The sequence below is a fragment of the Vigna unguiculata genome, chromosome 11, assembly GCF_004118075.2.
Source record: "Vigna unguiculata cultivar IT97K-499-35 chromosome 11, ASM411807v1, whole genome shotgun sequence".
Classification (NCBI taxonomy): Eukaryota; Viridiplantae; Streptophyta; class Magnoliopsida; order Fabales; family Fabaceae; genus Vigna; species Vigna unguiculata.
Genome location: NC_040289.1, coordinates 16076872 through 16094695, shown reverse-complemented (window position 1 = coordinate 16094695; position 17824 = coordinate 16076872). Strand labels below are relative to the sequence as shown.

At 31.9% G+C, this 17824-nt stretch overlaps 1 pseudogene; it reads left to right on the top strand.

Moving 5' to 3' along the window:
- The first annotated feature begins 3494 nt into the window (after nt 1–3494).
- On the top strand, nt 3495–12664 carry LOC114170621 (annotated as a pseudogene).
- The last annotated feature ends 5160 nt before the right edge of the window (nt 12665–17824 follow it).

The window sequence follows — 17824 nt, the reverse complement described above, 5'->3', positions numbered from 1 at the left end:
AAATTAATTATCCTTAACCAGTGCCCTTAGGGCACTAGTTAGCATTCTCCTTGTAACACCCCATTTAATTTATAATCATGATTAAAGGAAGTGTCACACATGATAATACAGAAACACAGTCTTGGAGTTTAAACACTACTCCATACAATAACCAAGGCACACAAATATGCCACAACTAAACCAGATACAATGTTCATCAGTAATCAAAATAGGAAATTAAAAGACAGACTAGTACATGGGCCATAACCCCAAAAAGAAAGTCCAAAGCAGTAGAATCCAGCCTAGATAGCTAAGCAGCGAAATCATCTTTTCCTTGTTGACCTCGAGTACCTCTCACATCTGCTCGCATCAATAAATTGATGATCATCACATAAGTAGAAGAACAACATACAAAGCAATCAAACAAACAAATGGTAAGCTAGAGTAGAAACAATTTATCAAGTAATCACATGCTATTACATAATCCAAACAGTATTCATCAACCAATCATGTTATGACTTCTCAAGCAATACACTAGACTCAGACTCGACTCATCTGGATTACATATAATCTGGTCGGATTCAACAGATGCTTGCACTTGTGGTGGATTACCCTGCTCACCCACGAGCTGCTCACCCCCGAGCTAAGTGTTACAAGTATTACAAAGTTTTAATCCCCCATATACAAGGTTATCCCTTAATGAGTTTCAGGCCTCTTGTTACTCTCACCACAAGAGTCAATCTACTCTAAGTGACACTAACTGACTCCTTAGAGTGTCAGGATGCAACCTTACCTTGAATCCTTACCAAATTATATAGATGGGGCACCGCTATGAATCCCCACTAACAGGGGTCATGGAATTACATCCCGACCACTTAAGCACGACCAGGAAGTCTCACCTAGAGACTCGTGGATTTACGTACTGATAGCATACCAATCACATTCCAAATAAACAAATAATATTAATCATGCATTTAACACCTCACGCCATCCTTTGTAACACATCCTCATTCATGTTCCATGTTGATTTCATACCATCCCATTCTTCCCAATTCGGGGATATAGAACTTCACCTCATACCAATACCATGCCATCAATGTAACATTATTGTTCATACTGAATTCATGACATCATATATAACCAACCATTTCATTGAAATTGCATGCCAAGATTTATCCAAGTTCATCATTCACAATCCATGAATCACATCACTCATGCAAATTCATTCATCTCATACTTTATAAATGCATACCAAGACATACATATATCACAAATAGTATTCATCCCAAATAAATGAGTGCCAACATTTAAGTACCTTGAATTCCATACAATCAAGCACAATCCACAACCATAATTCTTAGACCAAAATTCCTAAGAAAATTTATTATCACAAAACTAAAATCATTGCAGTAATGTGTGACACATTTCTCAAGCTACAGACATATAATCGATGATCCAACTGGTCAAACCATAAAATAGCATGTTATGAACCAAATGTCAAAATTTGAGCTCAATCCAATGGTTAATGAGTCGAAAAAGTCAATTTTATTAAAACTGTGCATATCAGAAAAATACACAATCGCTTAGCGACCACATCAACTCGCCCAGCGACTGAGCGACACATCCAAAATACGAGAAATAACGTCAAATATCACAGTTTCATGAATATTTGAACCCCTAACTCAGAAATATACCAAAAACTAACATTTTCCCCAATCTTTTCTCATATTTCACAAAACATTAATCGCATAAAATAGAAATAACGTGAAACCCTAGCTTCCCTTACCTGAAAATAAGCTAGCGGAAAGTTCTGACACTTAAGCGAATGAGCACTACAGCTCCAGGAGCATGTTTAAGAGTTGAAAATCTCAATACAGAAGGAGCACGAGATTATTACGAGGAACTTTAACGGCAAGCACAAAGATTAAACTAAAGGGAAATAGTATGCATCGAAAGTAACTTACGTGAGCGGAAGAAAGAGGTTGAACTCAGTTGAACTTGATAAATCCCAAACCCTAGCAGAGCGTTCTGTTGAAAAAGAGAGAGCGTGAGGAAACTGTGTAGTGAGAGGGGGTTTTTAGGAGCCTTGGACACTCTATGGACTAGCCCTTAGGCCCATTAGATTATAAGCACCCCTTTAAAATTATGGCAGAATAAAAAAAAAAAAAAGAGGGTTTTACACTCCTTATTTATTTATCTATTTAGCTAAGAGAGATGGAATGCTGAAATATGGTGCTTTCAATATATTGTTATAAATACATTGTATAATATTGCTAATATTGATCACAATTAATACATTTTTAGGTGGAACTTCTTTGCAATCCTTGCCCAACCAACTCAACCCCAATTGCATTGTCTCAATATTCTGAAGTTGTTCAATGTTCTCATAACCTATCCGATAATTATCTTCAATGTAATTACAAATTTTTAGATTCATTAATTTATCAAATTATTCAATTTTGGAAATAAAGAACTGATTTCTAGAAATATCTGATAGTACTATTTTTAAATAGTAAAGGTTCATTGTCGGTGGCTTTGAAAACAATATTAATCATGCGTTCACCAATTTTCAATCCAACGTCAATGGATTAAATTATGAAAAACAAATGCAGAAGGAAAACCATGGTCAATAAAGTTTATGTAGATTATTAATATATATATATATATATATATATTTATTTATTTATTTGGACAGATTTTCTTAAAAAATAATATATTAAAAGTTTATATATTTAATTATTTTCACTAATACAATATAAACAATTATATAACGATTATAAAAATAAAATACACATATTTAAAAGATTGTCCTTAATCCTTTCTTATCTTTAAACTTATATTGAATTATAACTAAAATTTCAATTATTTTGAATAATCATATTATCCACAAGAATCACCTTCCATTCTATTATGCAATTTTGAAAGAAATAAAAAATAATTTCAAGTTCCATCACCTTTTTCGACACTAAATATTATTATGTAAAAGTAGTGTACAAAAATTTATATTGATTATAAAATTAGTTTTAATTTAGTTTCTTTATTTAAATTAATTCTGTTATTGTGTGAAAAGTACATTTTATTAAAATATATAAATTTAAATAATTTAAATACATTTGTATACAAAACGTAATAAAATATCATTATTCAATTTTACAAAATAAAATATCAATATTATTTTTTTTATATTTTAATTAACTTAAATTTATATAATAATTTTTTTTAAATAGCCCCGGGTAAAGTGCCAGTTGGCACTGTACGGGTAAAGTGCCAGTAGAAATTAGAATTTTTAAAACTTTTATAAATTCTTAAAATTTCAACTGAAAATTTCTATCCAAAGCATAAAAGATAGTAAACATACAAGGGAGCCTATTTCATTTTAAGACTTTTAGGTTTGACAACTCTGACATGGCACAGTTGATATGAAGACCACATGTATAAGAAGAGTAGCCTTATCTGTGAATAGCAGAAAGTTATAGAAAGTGCAGAGGTTACTCTAGTTTCTTGCGATTTGCTCAATGGCGAACCAAGAACATGATCACCCTCTCTATGAAAAAGTTTGGTTCAAACGCAGATATCAAAGAGTTATGGACACCTCCATTTTACTCCTCCTTCTCTTGCTTCTTAGTTACCGTCTTTCCTCATCCAACAACTTCACTATCCCATGGATACTTGCTTTTTCACCATCACTTGGATTGTCATTCTCAACACCAAGTGGACCCCGGCACTCACCATAACCCACCCAGATAGTCTCTTGCAAAGGTATCAACTTCATGTCTTCACAATAACTAAGTCACAACTCTGCCTCCAAAATATACTAACTGATTTTAAAGTTTTAAAATATATTAAAAACTTTTTATAAAGTACCAACAGTATATCTTTTAAATTACCAGCAAAATTATATATTGTAGCAAAACTATATAATGTTAAAGGCTTCTTGTGGCTCATTGCTAGCCACTATAATGGATTATAATTAGTATGCATGATTATTTACACTTCACCCACAGGGTTCCTGAACTTCCACGAGTAGATTTGTTTGTGACAACAGCAGATCCTGTTCTTGAACCACCCATCATCACAGCGAACACTGTGTTGTCTCTTCTAGCACTTGATTATCCCACCAACAACTTAGCTTGCTATGTTTCTGATGATGGTTGTTCCCCTCTTACCTTCTATGCTCTTCTGGAAGCTTCCAAATTCGCTCAGTGTTGGGTACCTTTCTGTAAGAAGAACAAGATCCAAGTGAGAGCACCCTTCAGCTACTTCTCCAGTGTTGCCACCACCGAGAGTGAACACTCACCAGAATTCAAGCAAGAATGGTCACGAATGAAGGTTAACTATACACTATTATTATTCCTCTTCGATGAATGAATGAATGTGACATCTTATATCCTAGATAAGTTCTACCTTCCAAGTCTCTGAATCTTGATCCGCAAAAACTGCAGGATATGTATGACAATCTTAGCCGAAAAATTCAAGATGTGACAAGGAAACAAATTCCACTTCAACTTGATGGAGAATTCGCAGTTTTATCTAATACGGAAGGAAGAAACCATAGGACCATAATTAAGGTAACTAAGTAGTAAGATATATTCATGCATCTAACCGGATCTGATCAGGGATGCCAAACAAATATGCTTCCAAACAAATTTGTTCCCGTGACTATTATTTGATTTCATCATCGTTGTAACGGATAACAAGGACGACCTTTGATGTGTGAAAAGGAGGCATGCCCCCAAACTTTTTATTTTTTTTAAATATAATATTTAATATTACTAAATAATAAAATATAAAATTAAGTATAATAAATAATATAATAAAGATTAATATTTTTTGTGTGTTTTTTCACTGTCTTTTAAGTTGATCATGTATTGTATTCATCTTTCAATTTTGGTGTGTTTCTTTTGTTTCGGAAAAGAAAAAGTTAGACACAAATTTATTCTTTTTGCCCTCATATTTCTCATGTCATCTTTCATTTATTAAAGATAAAAAATGCAATTCTCTTCATATTAGTTTAATATTTAGTATTTTTTCATCTCATAAGTCTTTTGTATTTTTTTATGAATATAGAAAGAAAAGTTATGTATTATATGTTTTCTCATAATCATTTTTTAATTATAACTTGATTATCATAAATTTTTGTTAGTAATTGTATCTCTGGATTTTCTATTAGATCTTGATAAATTATGTTTTAGTCTTAAACTTTTTTTTTCAAACAACGTATATTGATGAGAATAAAATAATAGAATTTTTTTAAGAGATAAAATGGAAGATATTGAGAAGATATAAACAAGATACTTTTTCACATATTTTCAAACATGAAGAATCAAATTGTTAAAGTAAAGGAACAATTTCTTAAGATTCAAAGAATGAGAGGGATGAAGATTCATATTAATTCTTTGAAATTTATTAAAAAAAAAAGTTCTCAAATATGGAAATATTCAACGAAAGATATGGAATTATAAAAGCTTATTTAAAACAGGTAAATTCAACTTCAAACCTATCATTTTTCTGAAAAGAAATATAGAAGGAGATTTCAATACTTTTATTACATTAATGACAATAATTAAATATATAAATTTTAAATATATTAAGTTGGTGTAACGTCCCATTTAATTATTAAACGAAATTAAAGGAAACGTCACGCGATAAAGTATAGCAGCGTAGTCTTGGGGTCCTTAACGCAACCCCTACAACCTGGCACACCACGATGCCAACATAAACAGATACAATTCTAACGAGGAGAGTAGAGAAAGAAATCATAAGCTGATACAAGGGTCGTAGCCCTAAAGAAATCATGAGTAAAAGACTCCAGCCCAGATGGCTAAGCTGCCGAATCGCCATTCCCTTGCTGACCACGAGAACCTCGCCCATCTGCTCCCATCAACCGAGTTGATGATCATCGCAAGAAAGAACAGCCACATACATCACAACCATGCAACAAAACAGGTAAGCTAGAGCCAATCAACATATTCACATGCAATCAAATATATTTTCATCATCTCCTCCACATAGCAACCAAACATGTTATGACTCTTCATTCAATACACTACGACTCGACTCGACTCATCCGGATACGTATAACTCGGTCGGATTCAGCGGATGCTTGCACTTGTGGTGGATACCCCTGCTCGACCCTGAGCTGCTCGATCCTGAGCTATGTGTTACCAGTGTTACGATGAATCAAAAATCTCTCCCACCACAAGGTTAGCCCTTAATGAGTTTCAGGCCTCCTGCTACTCCCACCACCAGAGTCAGTCCGCTCTAAGTGAGACTAACTGGCTCCTCGGAGCGTCAGGATGCAACCTTACCTTGAATCCTTACCTAGTTATACAGATGGGGCACCACCATGAACACCCACTAGCAGGGGCCATGGAATTACGTCCCGACCACTGAAGCGCGACCCCGGAGGTCTCACCTAGAGACCCCAAGGAATTACACGCTGACACGGACCAACGTTCATAAATCAGCAATAAGAGAATATTGAATTATATTTTTCAATTCCATATCAACCCTTGAAGTTTAATCCTCATATCAATCACATCTCAAATCCATACCTCCGATCATCACCACCCCAATGAGTCGGGGGCCTAGTCTCATGTCAATATCATGTTCCTTTAATTTCAAAACACACATTCTTTTCTCACGCTAAGCCTCATACCAACCCATTCATCCACAATTCATGAATCATGCCAAAAAAATATACTTCATGCTCCATTACATACATGTTCATCATCATACAATCATACTCAACCAACATGGATCACTCGGGAAGCATTAAACATCCAAATCACATCACTGTCTCGCCCAACATCTCGCTCAGGCTGAGGGGTCTCGCTCAGGCGAGACGTGCTCGCTCAGGCGAGCCTCCCCCTCGCCTAGGCGAGAGCGCCAAAAACAAGGGCATGGGCAACACGGGATCTCGCTTAAGCGAGATCCCTCTCGCTTGGGCGAGTTGCCTGCTCGCTCAAAAGTTGAGCGAGCCGCCTGGGCGACTTTTCGCGCAAAAAACTTAGGCGAGCTCCCTGTTTCATCTCGCCTAGGCGAGATGGACTCGCTTGGGCGAGATTAACAGGTCTCGCCACTGTTCTTCACTGTACCGCCATGTTTTCCGGCCAAACCACACATGCAAGCTATTCACACGCATCAAAACAAAGGATCAAACCGTACAACCAACAGTAAACTCATACACAGATCAAAGGATGACTCAAAACTAGAAACTCTAGCTTCCCGTACCTGGAAGAGAGCTAACAGAACTTCGACACGGGACCTCGGAATGCACCAATTCAAAGATGGCTCGCAGAACTGGCTGGACAGTGAAAAAGAACCATGGAAACTGGGTCAACAGAGGCTTTTAACTGAAAGTGCGAAACACGATAGCAAAAAGGGAAATCGGTAGGCTGGGAGAGACACTTACATGGAGTAGAAGCCTCCTTAAGCTTACGTGACAGTCGAACAGAAGCCCTAGCGGAAAGGGGGTGGCGGCTGCAGCTCAAGGCAAGGGCAAAACTTTTTTTGAAAATGGCAAGGAACTCTAGGTTTAGGGCAGACCTAAGAATTTTATACATTGGGCCGGCCTTAGGCCCACTCACAAGGGCAGCCCATCAACTTTAAGGCAGATTATGAAAATGGGGCCTTACAGTTGGCCCCTAAAGGAGAACCCCTGCATTGACGGGGTATAAATATGGGTATGTGTATGGAGAATTTTTGACTTTTTCAATTGGGTATGAGGACGAGTATGAAGATGTACATATCTCCTACATCTCCATTCCCACACCCGCCGTAATACTCGTCCCCACCATATTTCGTCCTTGTTTAAATTATTGAAATATTCATAATTAATTAATCATATATATATATATATATATATATATATATATATTACTACACACTTTCTATTTTTTATTTCTTCTAATTGTTTGATTTGTTATGAAATTCATTTGCATCTCCAATATATTTTTCATCTTATCATAACATTTATGCAATTATGTTCAGATGATGTATGTCAATTAAATCTTTTTTATATCTCACATTTGAATATTTATATTCTTTTTTAATATTTTTATTTATTGTATATTTTCCTTTCACATGAGAGTGTTTAACACTATCGATTTAAGTGTTTAATAGTATAGACCTTTCATTCACTTGCTAATATGAAAAATTTATCTTCTTTACTCTATTATTAATTTTTGTTTCATTTGAATAACATTTTTGTTTTGCTAAAACAATTTTGTTATTTCTCAACGTCTCTCAAATTGTTTCTAAGACAGACATTTGATAATTTTTTAATATTTTTATTTGTTTTTATTTATCATGTAGAATACTATTTTGATATATTATATATAATTATTTTTTATTTTCTAACTCATTATCAATCATACTGTAATTTTTCGCTATAAATGTATAAATAAATTTTATTTACTATAATGTAATTGCTATGAATTTTTTTTATCACCATCCAACATATATTGAAGTTCAAAAGATATAAGATCTATGTTAAAATTTTATTATTATTAGTTTAATATTTGTTGTTTGCTTGATTTTGATTAAGTGATGCATTATAACTTTTATTAGTGTATAAAAATGAAATTCATTAGAATTAAAAAATTACATTAAATGGATATTTAAAATATATTTTAATTTGAATATTTGATTTTCTTTTATATATTTTTTAAATATTTCTAAATTTTATCAACTAGATTCCATTAATATTTGAAAATTTAATAAATGTTTTAGTTCTCATGAAATTTTATTTGGTATTATAATTTGAAATATATATAATTATAATTTATTTCTAAATATTTGTTATGGAAAAAACAACTCTCATCTTAATACTGAATATTTGATAATATAATATGTCATCTACTATATTTTTTTTATTATTTTATAAAAATTAATTAACAAATATTGAAAGAATATGAAATGGATACAAAATCCGTTATCCGATGGAAACAAAAGTTTGATACTGTTAAATTTTGACATAAAAATAAGAATGAATTTTTTCAATAAAGATAGATATGAGATAGCGAAATCCACCACGTCCCGTCTCCGTTGCCGTATCTAGATCCGGTACATATGCGGTTAAATTCTCATGATACATGCTGTAAAATATATAATTATAATTCTTCAAACCCAAATAACTAAACATACATGTATGTGTTGGATTTTCGCAAAATGTTAACTACATTGACACTATTTATCATTTATTTATCAAATATTTCTCTTCCATTTCTTTTGTTTCAAAAATTATAAACAATCAAATTATTTACAAATATGCTTTAATATATAAACATATTTATCTATGTGCCACAATTATATATACTGATGAAAACGGAAGAACAAAAGCCACTAAAAAGACTTATTTAAAATGTGTATGCACAGGTTATATCGGAGAATAAGGATGGTGTTTCTGATGGACTGCCTCACTTAATATACGTATCTAGAGAGAAGAAGCCACATCAAACACATAATTACAAAGCTGGAGCCATGAATGTGTTGGTAATGTTTTTAACTAAGATTTTGTCCTCTGGAAGAAGTTAAAGTTAATGACCAAACTCGATTTATTTTGAATGAGTGACCCACGTATTCTCGTCATTCTTATAATGTGCACAGGGGCGGACCCAGGAAGGGACCGGGGGAGCCGTGGCCCCCCAATGTTTTTGATTTTTTTTTATTTATATTATATGAATTTTTTTTTGTTTTTAATTTTTTAAATTATGTATAAGAAATTTAATGTTTTGGAATTTTTTAAATAATAAAAATATATATTAGGAATTGATAAATATTAAAATAGGTATCTTTTTATTTATTTTATAAAATATAACATTAAATGTTAATAAATAATAAAACATAAAATTAAATTTAATAAAAAATAAATAAATTTATTAAGATATTTTTTATTTTGTCTCTCACTGTTTTTTTGAGTTTCTCACATATTGTATCCACTTTAGATTTTTACTTGTTTTGTTTTCTTTTGTTTATGAAGAAAAAAAGAAAGTTGAACACAAATTCATTATTTTGTGCTCTCATTTTTGTATGCTTTCTTCTATTATTGAAGAGAAAAGTAATTCTTTTTTTCTCAATTGATAGTGAAATATTAGTTTAATAATTAATATTATTTTTTATCTCACGAGCATTTGGTATATTCATTTTTATAAATATCAAGAAAAAGCAATGCACTAAGTGTTTTTTAATAACTGGTTTTTAATTGTGACTTGATTATCATATCTTTTTCTTTTATTAATTACATATCACAATTTTTATTTAGATTATGATAAATTATCTTTTAGTATTTTTTTAAACATAAGTATATTGATGAAGAAATAAAAGAATAAATTAATTATTTAAAAGTGATAAAATGGAAGCTACTGTGAAGAAGAAAATAGAAAAAATCAATCTTTGACAAAAATAGGAAGTCAATTACATCTATTTCATTGATTTTTTAATCTGTCTCGTCTTATTTTAACTCTTCTTGTTTCTACAACTATATCAAAAAGATAATTTTCTACAATGAAAATTATCAAAATAAGACTGCAAAATATTACGAAAGATGAATTTTTTTTGCTGACGATATGATTATTTACATTAAAAACAAAATATAACTAAAAATTTTAGTATTGATTCAATTATTATTAAGTTAAATAATCTTACGGATCCATAATTAAATATATAAATTAAATATATAAATTTTAATTATATTTTGGCACCCCATAAATATCGAGCAAGTTCCGCCACTGAATGTGCAGACAAGGGTCTCCGGATTAATGACCAATGCTCCCTTTATGTTGAACGTAGACTGTGACATGGTTGTGAACAATCCCGAGATTGTTCTGCATGCTCTGTCCATTTTGATGGATTCCAAGAGTGGAAAGGAAGTTGCTTTTGTTCAATGTTTTCAGCAATTCTACGATGGGATAAAAGACGACCCTTTTGGAAATCAGAGGGTGTCTGCATTTGAGGTGTTTTTCTTAGTTTTAAATGAAGCTCCAAGCTTTCTCTTCTCAAGCAAATTTTATCAAAAAAGATCTTTGCGAACCAACATTTTCTTGTTTAATATCTAATGCAGTACGTAATACGGGGAATGGCAGGACTTCAAGGACCCCATTATTCAGGAACTAACACACTCCACAGAAGAAATGTTATTTACGGTCTTTATCCTGATGAAATCGAAATTGGCAGAAAAGGTCTTTCCCTCATAAATCACGAAATTCTCTCATTCATCATCATACTTTTTCATGATCCAAATTTACATTGTGCTTATTAATAGTTGATTCTCATATATATGCCTTTTTTTTTTTATTGTTTAGGAAAATTGAGAGAAAAGAAATTACTAACACAGCAATTTGGAAGTTCAAAGGAGTTTATAAAATCAGCAGATCATGCTTTGGATTGGAAAACAAACTTTCATAATGAAACCATTCCTTCAGATTGTATTGAGGCAGCAGTTGAAGTTGCTGGATGTGAATATGAATGCGGTACTTGGTGGGGTGAAAAGGTACACAGACTAAACAAAATTACTTTTCAAACTTTTTTATCTCTGCAAAATTTAAATTTTTGTTAAAATTTTTAGATTGGATGGATTTATGGATCAATCGTAGAAGATGTACCAACAGGATTGAATATTCATAGAAGAGGTTGGAGATCAGAGTGTTGTACCCCAAATCCAATTGCCTTCACAGGGTGTGCTCCAAGAGGATTACCCTCTTCAATGGTGCAAAAAAAGAGATGGGCCACAGGTCTCACTGAAACCTTCTTTGGAAAACATTCTCCTATTATGGGAATTATCTTTGGTAAGATCCAATTAAGGGAAGGTTTATCTTATTTTGGGGTGGTCGATTGGGGCTTGCGTGGTGTATTTAATGTTTGTTATGCACTCCTACCGGCATATTGCATAGTCACCGATACCACTATCTTTCCAAAGGTTAGCTCATACATAAAATTTCATCAGCAGGGTTATAGCATTCACTATATAAATGATTCACAGAGTTTTACTCATATTTTATTCCAGGGACCTGGTCTATGGATTCCAATTGCTCTTTTCGTGATTTACAGCGTACACACTCTTTTAGAGTACCTTAAAATTGGGTTGTCAATTAGAAATTGGTGGAATAATCAAAGAATGACCATAATAACAACCACAAGTGCATGGTTTCTTGGGTTTTTGATTGACATGCTTAAGCTAGCAGGGGTATATGATCCTGTGTTTGAAATAACGGATAAGGAACCCTCAAGTTCTGATGCTGATGGAAACGAAGCAGATGCTGGAAGGTTCACCTTCGACGAGTCTCTAGTTTTTGTGATAGGCAGCACCATTTTGTTGGTGCAATTGGGAGCCATGTTGATAAGGTTGTTGAGGTTGGAAGCATCTCATAGTGGAAATGGTTGTGGAATAGGAGAGTTCATATCTAGCACTTATGTGGTTGTGTGTTACTTTCCTTATCTGAAAGGGTTGTTTGGCAGTGGAAAATATGGGATTCCACTGTCCACCACATGCAAGTCAGCAATCTTGGCTTTTATCTTTGTGCACTTATGTAGAAAGTAACGTTACATGTTCGGTGGTCACTGTTCCTATCTTTAGTTTGTTTAGGTGTCGTTGTCTGGAAGTTATTACGGACTGAAAGGTGACAAATAATTTGGAGAATACTATCACTTCTTCGTCAGCTTCTACACCAACTATGTTAATTGAACAATGAATGTCAAATCTTTAATATTAATTCTTCAAGATTATAAATTATCATTTATATTATAACTACATTTTTAGTGTGCCTAAATGTATAATTTTATATTATTAGTCAAATAAGAATTACTTATAGTATGATTTTAATTTACATAATTTATTATTATGATTATTATTATCTTTCTGTCACGTTCTTAAAATAAGTGTTTTTTTAAATTTATATATATATATATATATATATATATATATATATATATATATATATATATATATATATATAAAAGTTAGGAATATTTTAAAAGAATATACCATATAACTTGTGAATGTTAAATTTAATAATTTTTTGGTATAAAAGTTAGAAATTGAATTGGTATCCAGTTATACCAATGCTGGAATTATAGTTTTTTTATTGCACAATTCGTAGATATTCGGATTATATAATATAGAATTCAAAATGTACATTATTAATTTATATTGTAAAATTTGTAATACATTAATGATTGTAAAATCTGTAACATAAACTTGGAATATAATTTGTAAAGTCTGTAACATAAACTTGGAATATAATTTGGGATGTAAAATATAATTCAAATTACGTAATGCATAATGTAAAATTACATTATGAACTGTGTAATGTGTAATCTATAATACAACATTAAAAAACAATCTAAAATACAAATTTTATTTTAAATTGTATCATTCATAATGTAAATTTAAAATAGAAATTATATTTCGAATTTTACATTCCGTAATACAAATTTAGATTACAAATTATTAAATTCGTAATATAATGTAAATATAGAAAGGCTTTTATTTGTTTGGTTACTTTTGGAAAATGATCTAGAAACTGAGATTCTATCGGTCATGAAAATGGGGGACCAAACTAAGGCTCTGAGATTTTTAATTAACGAGGCATGGAAATGGGGGCCCAAACTAAAGCTCTGAGATTGTTAACGAGGCAGTGTAATAATTCATAATGTTTATTACTTGTCGTACCAAATTATTGGCGTTGAGTCATCAACTTTTCAAATAATATAGACACATTTCAAATAATATTGACACATTTTGGAATTATTTGTGTAACTCACTTTGTGGGACTCATAGGTTTGATTTGTTGGGTGGAGGCTTGGTTGTAGTAGTAGAGAATAATAGCATTGTTCATAATCGAACATGGTGGTCTGGTTTCTAATTCTAGCAATGGAAGTGCGGCGCTGTTCCGAAAGTTGGGGAAATATTATGGTTTTTAATATATTTTTAGTTTAGGATAGTTAATTCATGATTAAAATACTTTTTTGTCCCAATTTTCGTCAAGTTTTTTCAAACAAGTCCTAATTTTGATTTTGTGTTCAAATAAGTCTTAATTTTCGTTAATTTTGTTTAATTGGGTCCTTTTCTCCTAACATCGTTTAAATCATTAATGGTCATGAATAGTGACGGCTACGTGTCATTTCGTGATTTTTTGAATTTTTTTATTATTATTATTTTTTTATTTTTAAATTTTTTTAAATGTACACGTGTCAACCTAGTAGCGTGCCACGTGTCACTTCATGGTTTTTTTTGAATTTTTTATTTATTTATTTTTATATTTTTTTAAAATGTCCACGTGTCAAACCAGTAGCGTGCCACGTGTCAAAATCAATGTTCTATATTCAATTTGGTCCCTATATTTGTTCATGACCAAATTTAATTTTTATATCAAAATTATAATGATGTGAATTTTAATACATTATATAAAAATATTTAATAAAAAAATGTGAATTTTAATATAAAAGTTAAATTTGATTTCAATTTTGAGAGAGACCAAATTTGTTAATGTTAACAAAAATTGGGACTAAATTGAACAAAAATAACAAATATAGGGACCAAATTGAATATAGAACATTGACTTTGACACATGGCACGTTACTGAGTTGACACGTGGACATTTAAAAAAATTTAAAAATAAATAAGTAAAAAAATTAAAAAAATCACAAAGTGACACATGGCACGCTACTAGGTTGACACATGTACATTTAAAAAAATTTAAAAAAAAATTAAAAAAAATAAAAAAAAATAAAAAAAAATCAGAAAAACCACGAAGTGACACATGGCAGTCACTGTTCATGGTCGTTAATGATTTAAACGGTGTTAGCAAAAAATGACCCAATTAAACAAAATTGACGAAAATTGGGACCTATTTGAACACAACACAAAAATTAGGACTTATTTAAAAAAATTTGGGAAAAAAAATATTTTAACCTTAATTCATTTTCTTAGGACTATGGGGTGTTGGAAGAAAATATAGGCCTGTAGAAAGAAATACCATCCTTGAAATTTGTATAAGAGAAATGAGTTTAAACTATTTGTTTATAAGGGTCTGCACCCCCAATGCTTTCTCTTGTACTCCCAATTTCCTTCACTAATTACATTTATATCCTTATGAGTCAAAGTTGGTAAGATAAATTAAAATACTTACTGTCCGATGTTTTTTAATTGAAACCTACACCTCCAAATTTTCACGTTTTTAAAACACAACCTCGGCCTCTTCCTTCTTTCATCTTTACAACGACCTTTTTTTTTCTATAATGGTGTACTATGCTTGAGCTTCAACATTTCAAGTTATGTTCTCTCTTGTTTGAATCTGTGGCCCCTTTGCACTCGTGTCTCGTATCTCTTTCTTCATCCAGGTACGAGTTCACTCTAACATATTTTAGGTTGCACATATCATTTTTAATGCATAGCTATATATATGTCTTGTTGTTTGTTGATATAAGGTGTTCATTGTTTATGCATTCTTTGGCTTCGTTTATATTCTTGATGCATTCAAAATAAAAATCGTGATTAAATATCGGATATGGACTTCCGCTTCGGAAAAACTTAATAAAAAAATATTGGTTGTCGATATTCGATAGCTTTCAAAATCGGATGTCGAGATCCAATCTACATCGTTTATAGATGTGGTCATCCGTAATATAAAACACATTTTTTTAAGACTAAGTGACTCCAGATGTCGATATCTAGTATGTCTAAAATTTGGTTGTCAAGATACAGTTTGTATTTACAACACTATTGGTTGTAGACATTTGGTATGCACATAAATCAGATGTCGACATCTAGTATGTTAAGAAAACGGATGTCAACTGCCATCGAATGTCAATATCCGGTGTTGGTGAAGTCCACGGATGTCATTTCATGAACCGAATGTCGACTTTCGGTTTATATACTTACTGGTTGTCGACATTCAATATGGATTCAAAATATATATATATATATATATATATATATATATATATATATATATATATATATTTTAAATAATTGTTGATGGTGTATTTTGGTCTTCTACATTTTTTTTGAAGGTCGTATATGATTTTGTTAGTTTTAGAAATATTCATTTAATAACTGTAACTTTTTATTTTTTTAACAATTTGATAAATCTATTTAAAATAAATTATTAGAATTTTAATTACGAATGTTTCAAATATGGTATTTTGAGTAATATTTATTTTCTTGTATATTTTTTTGAATTTTATTAATTGAATGGTGCTTTTATAATTTTATAATTTTGGTGATTTTTTGTTAATTAATTGTAGGTCATTTTAGTTATTTGAGTTTTTTGGATTCTACGGTAAATTCAAGTTTGGTGTCAAATTTTCTTCTTTCATTAATGATATATGCGAAGGAGATTATACTTCTAAGTTTACAACCAATGAGATTCCCCCCACACGTGAAGATTTATTACAATGGGTTCGAGGAGTTGCCTTTGATCTTGGTTTTGTTGTCATTATTCTAAGATCCGATAAATATAATGGACAACTAGGAAGAAAGATGTATGTATTATTAAGATGTGAAAGAGGTGGAAAATATAGGAAATACATATATGATGCAGAGCCTAGTTTATTTAGCACAAGAAAATGTGAGTTTCTGTAACATCATTACTTAAGTAATTTTAATAATAAATAATTAAAAAGATAACATTTATTCAACACATTTCCCAAGACGCGGGAAATAAGAACTTAATTATAAGCGCCAAAATGTTTAAAAACATAAATTTAATCCATCCATACATAACCAAATACAAAAACCAAATTTAATATCCAGATTACAACTTCATAAAATAACTATAGAAAATAAAATTCCCCAAGCTGCCTCGCTCCAAAGCTAAGTCTCATCGACAACTCTTGCAACATCATCTGCTCCCATGTAATGAGTTACATGACCATCGCCAAACACACAAAGATAGGGTGAGCTTAATAGAATAAAAGTGCAATACACAAAACATAATTAACCATTTAATATTTCATACAGTTCTAAAAATGTCCCATTCTTACACACCCAAACTTCATCACTTGCCCTGGACGCCTTTTAGGTCCACACCCTTTAATGATTACATTGACCGATCTTTGCTGCCACGAGTGTCTACTCACCCCTCCGATGAGTTCAAAATTTTGCCCTCATTTAATATTTAAATTTGGGAATTTAATTGAATTTTCTGTGCTTAAAGATTGATTTAATTAGGATTTGTGATTATTGGATTTATTGAGTAAGTTTGGTAAAAGTGGCGTAAAAATTGATTTTAGTTGCATAAAATATTATTGGATATTCTAACGTTTGTTAATGCAGCTGGTATTTATTTTTGGTCATTAATAGTGTGGATTTAAAATATTCAAAGTTACAAAATAAGTCCAAAATCAGGAAATTCTGGAAAAGAATAAATCAGGAGCTAAATGCACCCCCAGATTTTATTTGCACACTCCTTCTAAAGTGGACCACCAAAAACCTGTTCTGCACCCCAAGTTTTCACTAAGTTGCACCCCTCTTACCACTTAAACTCCACTCAACCAGATTATGCCATGTGGCAATCCTCACCTTTTAAAATTAGCCAACCAGAGCAAGCCACGTGGCAATAATCCTTTCACTAACAGGTTGTCCAATGGAAGGCTGCCACGTCATCATTTTCATCTCCCAAAACAAAAACCCTAATTTTCCTCAAACCCTAGCCGCCACCATCAATCTCCACGGCAGCCGCCGCCGTTTCTGACCACCGCGCCTGCACCTGCAACGCGCATCCAGCGGCGCCGTCTCCGTCAGCCACCATGGAAGCTTGTTTTCCGACCACCATCACGCCTCAGCCATGGCAGCCACCAACCATCTTCAACCTCCATCTCCACTACAGCTTCAACCTCCATTACA